General features: G+C 37.3%; 1 long non-coding RNA gene across 1 annotated transcript; it reads right to left on the reverse strand.

Annotated features, from left to right (window-relative positions):
- Positions 1-408: 408 nt before the first annotated feature.
- Positions 409-1895, reverse strand: LOC138309525 (uncharacterized). Its single transcript, XR_011206294.1, has 3 exons — positions 1644-1895; positions 1161-1261; positions 409-586 (listed from the first exon to the last, which is right to left on the reverse strand). It is a non-coding gene; the product is annotated as an uncharacterized lncRNA (long non-coding RNA).
- Between the last annotated feature and the right edge of the window lie 5264 nt (positions 1896-7159).

A 7159-nucleotide genomic window follows, 5' to 3' on the forward strand; every position in this document is an offset into this window, starting at 1 on the left:
TCGGAAATCCTCGGCAAAGCATGGATATCCTCGTAGAAATTTTGGTAGTTAAAACATTGTAGAAAGCACGGAGAACCGTGGAGAAGCCTGGAACACCTTGGAAAAGCACAGAAATACTTGTCACACCACCTAACCTTGTAGAAAGTACGGAGAAGCCTGGTTCACCTCGGAAAAGCACGGAAATACACACCACAGATCTTCTTTGCTAACTTGACCTTTGTCCTTCAATATCAAATTTTCTATATGACTTTAAAGGAGAGATGCTATTGATTCCAGTGTCTATATCAATAACACGCTTCACCGGAAAAAGCTGAAAGTTAACTGTAGGAATGCCGTTGACTAGTTAAAGTTGCAGGATCCTGCCTCATGTTCAAACACTGTAAAACACACAACAAAATACCGACTAGCTGGAATACATGAATTTGTATTTCTTACTAAAAAAAGAATGAATTTCTATTTCAAATATTTGTTAAAGTTCGTTTAAAGAAAATTAAAAATTAAAGGAGTGTTCTTTAATCCTTTCCAATTTGATGATCTTTGTTTTGAAATGAAGATTTATCACTTCTGACAGGACTTCATGATGGATCTGAAAGAACAAAAAATAGTCTTAGTTTTTCCCCCTTTAAATTGTCAAAACATAATAAATACATTACAAATTAGTTATCGTTAATGTTTAATGGGACTAATTCATGTACCACAAAAAACATTTATGCGAGACTAGTATTTCCAGTGATGATTTAACGTAAACCTTAGTAATCTTCCCGCAGAAATGACGTTCAATGAGCGCGGGATACCATATTTTAACATTAATCCATCACAAATAGAAATAATAGTCCCACACAAATGTTAGCAGGTATCGCATGGTACGTGAATTATCATTGTTTACAGTAAACACTTCAAGTCTAAACACCTATAGTGGCTCTCTTTGTTCAATTCCTACCTCCCTTGATTCCGATTTGCTTTCAACTAAGGACTACTTTTCAAAGGCCATTTTATTTTAAATAGCATTATATTTACTGTATAACAGGTAGTTGCTTATTCAACGTATTGAACAACATAATATTTGCATACTATTTAGACACTATATTGTATACCTTTATATATCAGAAACAGATGTACCAACAACTCATCAAGCCGAAAGTATTTAGCTTCAAACTTACCAAACACAATCAATGCCTTGTAGCACTTGGTTTCAGGAGATCAGCTAATTTCCCATTGATCATGGCCTTTGTAGCAAATGGCCACTTTCCACGTACCACATCTGTTATATTATAACAAAAAATTGAACTTAAAACATTTGATATGTTATTTATATTTCTTTAAATTCTAAATGTACTACAGAAAATACCAAAATTCTAACACCAATACGATTCTTAATGGACAAATGTTAAATACATAAGATGTAATCTAACTTTCAAAAGTCAGTACAGGAGAAACACGAGTGTCCTATAATTATCAGCTTGTTTGTCCATCTGTACCTTTTCTGCAACACTATTTATATATGTTGTGCGTAACTTTTGTGCCAAAGTCAGTATTCTATATTGCTTCGAATAACTATGCTAGCCACAAGGATAAAACTTATAAATACATGTGAAACAAACCATGATCTGTTTACAGTTATGGGGGGAAAAACATCTTCTTACCATATAAAAGTGCCAGCTTCTCCTGGTTCTCAATTGCAGGCTTCACTGCTCGGCTGTTATTTGACCTTTGGCCTGTGAGTGACCTGCCGGCAGTCTTTTCTTTTGAGAACGTTTTTTTGAACAGGATCTTTGCTCCTTTGGAGAACTCTGTCTCCTGCGAAATCAAACTCGTGAGCTGGTCCTGAAATTAAAAACATTAATCATAATTTTGATCTTTTAATAGTTTTGATGTGAAGCAAGGTTTTTTCTATAGGTACTCCGGCTTTTCTCCACCAACAAACCTGGCACGTCCTTACATGACCCTGGCTGTTAATAGGACGTAAAACTAATAAAACCAAAACCAAGTGAAGCAACGTAATTACAATGTTCTCCTTTAAGTTTGTTTGTTTGTTTGTTTGATTAATTAACGGCCTATTAACAGCTATGGTCATGTAAGGACGGCCTCCCATGTATGCGGTGTGTTGCGTGTATGTTGTGCGAGGTGCGTGTTTCGGGAGACTGCGGTATATTCATGTTTTGTCTTCTTGTATAGTGGAACTTTTGCCCTTTTTATAGTGCTATATCACTGGAGCATGCCGCCGAAGACACCAAGAAACACACCCCACCCGGTCACATTATACTGACAACGGGCGAACCAGTCGTCCCACTCCCTTTTTGCTGAGCGCTAAGCAGGAGCAGAAACTACCACTTTTATAGACTTTGGTGTGTCTCGGCCAGGGGACAGAACCCAGAGCCTTCCTCACAGGGGCGAACGCTCAACTCAAGGCCAAAAGTGAGGCGGTGCCAAGGGAGGCATTAGGAAAGATAACGTCAGCTAGGAAGAATAGAAAATATAAGATCCTAAATTTAGTCGCCTTTTACGATCATGCAATAGGGGCAGCAGGTACAATTCTAACGCCCTACCTGCAAGGCCTCTCCTTTAAAATTTATTTAAAAAAAAAAATAAAATTTTGACAATCAAAACTGATGAATCATATATACAAGAATTATTATTAAAGGATTTGAATAAAAGAGTCAAATAAGGAATAAAAGGATTTAGCAAATTTTAATGATGATGGACTATACAAATTACCTTTCGCCCCTCTGTCCACACCTCCCTTAACATTCTTGTTACCACTATATTTCCAGAAAGTACTGAAGAGATCGTTCTCAAAATTTTGATTTCAAGGTTAAGGTACTCCTACAATATTTTAATATTTATCCTTTTTTACCGATCCCAAAACAAGATTGCTACAATGAGCAGGTAACCTAAAAACATATTTACCTTTATATGATCATCTTCCGTACTCATGTTGGCATTTGGACTAAATGTCTGATCCTAAACATGGAAAAGAATAAAAAAGTTAATCTTTTATTTTAATTAAAGGACAGCTATATTTCCAAAACAAACAGATTATTGATAACAATTATGATTTACATTAATTTGCATTATAAGATAAAGTTACAATAACGAAAGCAAAACTCTCAGTGTAAACATACGTTTACAGTGGCGTATCTAACTTTCATGTTTTGTTACATGATGTAGTGATCGTCAGCTACTGAGCGGAAATAAGGATGAAGCTACAAAATTATAAAACTGATCCTGCAGTTACTTTGAATATTTAACAAGAGGCCCAAAGGGCCTTAACGGTCATCTGACTACCTTGGCAATAGTAAAATTAATTATATATGGTGTCACTTTGTCAGGACCATGTCAGGATCATTTTCAATTTCTTTCAACAAATTTTATTTCAAACAAGAGCCCAAAGGCCTTAACATAAAGGAAATTCATTAGATATAGTGTCATAGTAGCCATCTTCGATTTGTGATCAACCAGAGATGTAACAATACTTTGTGGGGACCATGTCAGGATCATTCCATGCAAGTTTCAGCCAAATCGCACCGGTAGAACTTGAGAAGAAGTTCAAAATGTGTTTTCAGGATGGCGGCTGTGGCGGCCATCTTGTATTTCGGATCGGCCCGAAAAATATTAACACCTTGTCGAGTCCATGTCAGGATCATTTCATGTAAGTTTCAGTCGAATCGCACCGGTAGAACTTGAGAAGAAATTCAAAATGTGTTTTCAAGATGGCGGCCATCTTGGATTTCGGATCGACCCAAAAAATAACAACACTTTGTCAGGACCATGTCAGGATCATTTCATGCAAGTTTCAGTCAAATCGCACCAGTAGAACTTGAGAAGAAGTTCAAAATGTGTTTTCAAGATGGCGGCTGTGGCGGCCATCTTGGATTTCGGATCGACCCGAAAAATAACAACACTTTGTCGGGACCATGTCAGGATCATTTCATGCAAGTTTCAGTCAAATCGCACCAGTAGAACTTGAGAAGTTCAAAATGTGTTTTCAAGATGGCGGCTGTGGCGGCCATCTTGGATTTCGGATCGACCCAAAAAATAACTACACTTTGTCGGGACCATGTCAGGATTGTTTCAGGCAAGTTTCAGCCAAATCGCACTGGTAGAACTCGAGAAGAAGTTCAAAATGTGTTTTCAAGATGACGACTGTGGCGGCCATCTTGGATTTCGGATCGACTCGAAAAATAACAATACTTTGTCGGGACTATGTCAGGATTGTTTCATGCAAGTTTCAGCCAAATCGCAGCGGTAGAACTTAAGAAGAAGTTCAAAATGTGTTTTCAAAATGGTGGCTGTGGCGGCCATCTTGAATTTCGGATTGACCCGAAAAATAACAACACTTTGTCGGGACCATGTCAGGGTTATTTTAAGTGTTTCAGCAAAATCGCACTGGTAGAACTTGAGAAGAAGTTCAAAATATGAAAAGTTAACGCACGGCGGACGGCGCACAGCGGACGGCTAACGACGACGGACGAAACATGACGACTATAGGGTCAGATGACCTAACAAGAGGCCCATGGGTCTTAGCGGTCACCTGAGTTCAGACACAGAATGAAACAAAGACATGCATATAAACACTACAAATATATATTGGCCCATCAGGCTTTTGAAGTCAGTCAGTGATTTTATAAATTTTTAATCTATGAAGATTATTTGCTTCCATCAAATCTGTGAATTCAGGAGAAAGATTTTTGAAATGTTATCCATTTTGACCCCTTTTGGCCCCATCCCTCTCGCCCCTGGGGGTCGGCCAAACCAATATGGATATGATGTTAAATGCTATCTCAGGCTAATAATTCTAACCCAGATTGACTAATTTCCTATGAAAACTAAGCAAATAATGTTCCTAAATGTGTTTTCCTATATAAACTATAGTAAATTTGACCCCCTCCCCAGGGGAAAATCTGAGATCCCAGGGCCATGAAATTCACAAAATTTTGTAAAGGGCCTTAAGACCTTCCAATCTATCAAGAGTATCTGGTTCCATCAAATCTGTGAATTCAAAAAGAAGATTTTTTGAAATTACCATTTTGACCCCTCTTCTCCGCCCCTGTGGCCCCTGGAGGTCGGCCATGACCAATATGGATATGATGTTAAAATGCTATTTCAGGCTAATAATTCTAACCCAGTTTGACTAATTTCCTATGAAAAATAGGCAAATGATGTTCATAAATGTGTTTTTCCTATATAAACTAAAGTAAACTTGACCCCCTCCCCAGGGGGAAACATGAGACCCCAGGGTCATATTATTCACAATTTTTGTAAAGGACTTTTAAGACCTTTCCATCTATGCAGAGTATTTGATTCTACCAGTTCCAGAATTTCAGAAGATTTTTGAAGTTTTAGCCTATTTGACCGGTTTTGGGACCGCCCCTAAGGCCCCTGGGGATCAGTCATGGAAAATTTGGTAATAAGATTCAATGGCCATCACATAGGGATAATTCTGACTACAATTGACTAATTTCCTATTATAATGACTAAATAATGCTCAAAAATGTGTTTTCCATATATAAACTTATATATATTAAACTTAACCCCCTCCCTAGGGGGAAACCTGAGACCAAAGTGTCATATAATTCACAATTTTCATAAAACACCTTAAGGCCTGTCCATCTATGAAGAGTATTTGATTCTACCATTTCCAGTATTTAAGAAGAAGATTTTTAAAGTTTTAGCCTATTTGCCCCTTTTGGCCCCGCCCCTCTGCCCCGAGGGGGTTGACCAGGACCAATATAGATATGATATTAAAATGTTATCTCTCATGCTTATAATTCTAAACAAGTTTGACTCATTTCGTATTAAAATTGAGCAAAAAATTCTCATAAATGTGTTTTCACAATATAACTATAGTAAACTTGACCCCCTCCCCAGGGGGGAAACGTGAGACCCCAGGGTCATATAATTCACAATTTTGGTAAAGGACCTCAAGACCTTTCCATCTATGAAGAGTATGTGATTCTACCATTTCCAGAATTTCAGAAGAAGAATTTTGAAGATATAGCCTATTTGACCCCTTTTGACCCCGCCCCTAAGGCCCCTGGGGGTCAGTCATGGAAAATTGGTTAATAGGATTCAATGGCAATCTCATACTGATAATTCTGACAATATTTGACTCATTTCCTATTACAAATGATCAAATAATACTCAAAAATGTGTTTTCCCTATATAAACTAAAGTAAACTTAACCCCCTCCCCAGGGGGAAACCTGAGACCCCAGGGTCATATAATTCACAATTTTTGTAAAGGACCTTATGACCTTTCTATCTATGAAGAGTATTTAATTCCATCACATCTGTGAGTGGAGAAGAAGATTTTTGAAATTTTAGTCAATTTTACCCCTTTTGGCCCCTCCCATAGCTCCCTGGGGGGTGGGGACCATATAATTCACAATTTTGATTGGCCTTATGCCTTAGAAGGTTTGTGCAAAATTTCATTGAAATTGCTTCAGCAGTTTTGGAGAAGAAGTCGAAAATGTAAATTGTTTACGGACATACGACGGACGACGACGGACAAAAGGCGATTAGAATAGGTCACTTGAGACTTTGATATAGTATATTTGCATACCTGTTGTTCTTGATTGCCAATATCATTGGTCGGGAAATGTCTTGAACTTGGATTCTTCTAAAAATTTAAATGTCTATGTATATTCATGGTCTAAGATGATGTTATAATAACAAAGGCAAAACTCATAATGTTTACAACTTTAACTTCATGTTTTGTATAGTCAATTTGGATTCTTCTAAATATATATATATATGAATCTTAAATAAATATAGAGTTGCAGAATACTTTGACAAAACGCTTACAATCTTTGGTTTACAATTTACTATACTTTGCAATTTGCATTGCAATCTTGCGGTCACATGATGAAGTGTTACGAATGGAAAAGCTATGGTCTTACAGTATGATAAATTGTTAATATGTTACTTGTTTCCGTATCGATATATCAATTATGTGCCTGCTGTTCATTATAAATCCAATTTATATAAGTCCTTTCTTGGTGGACTTCTTGCTGCATGGTAAACATCCAGTTTTCTAGAGCACTCACTCTTCGTTCTATACTTGTGTCATACAATGAGAGTGAGACTGGCCTTTCTGGTATCTCAAAGTCCACCTCCCTCGAGCTGGAATTCAGAGTTGTGAAGGCTGATTTTAGGATTGT

Source organism: Argopecten irradians, chromosome 15 (genome assembly GCF_041381155.1).
Source record: "Argopecten irradians isolate NY chromosome 15, Ai_NY, whole genome shotgun sequence".
NCBI lineage: Eukaryota > Metazoa > Mollusca > Bivalvia > Pectinida > Pectinidae > Argopecten > Argopecten irradians.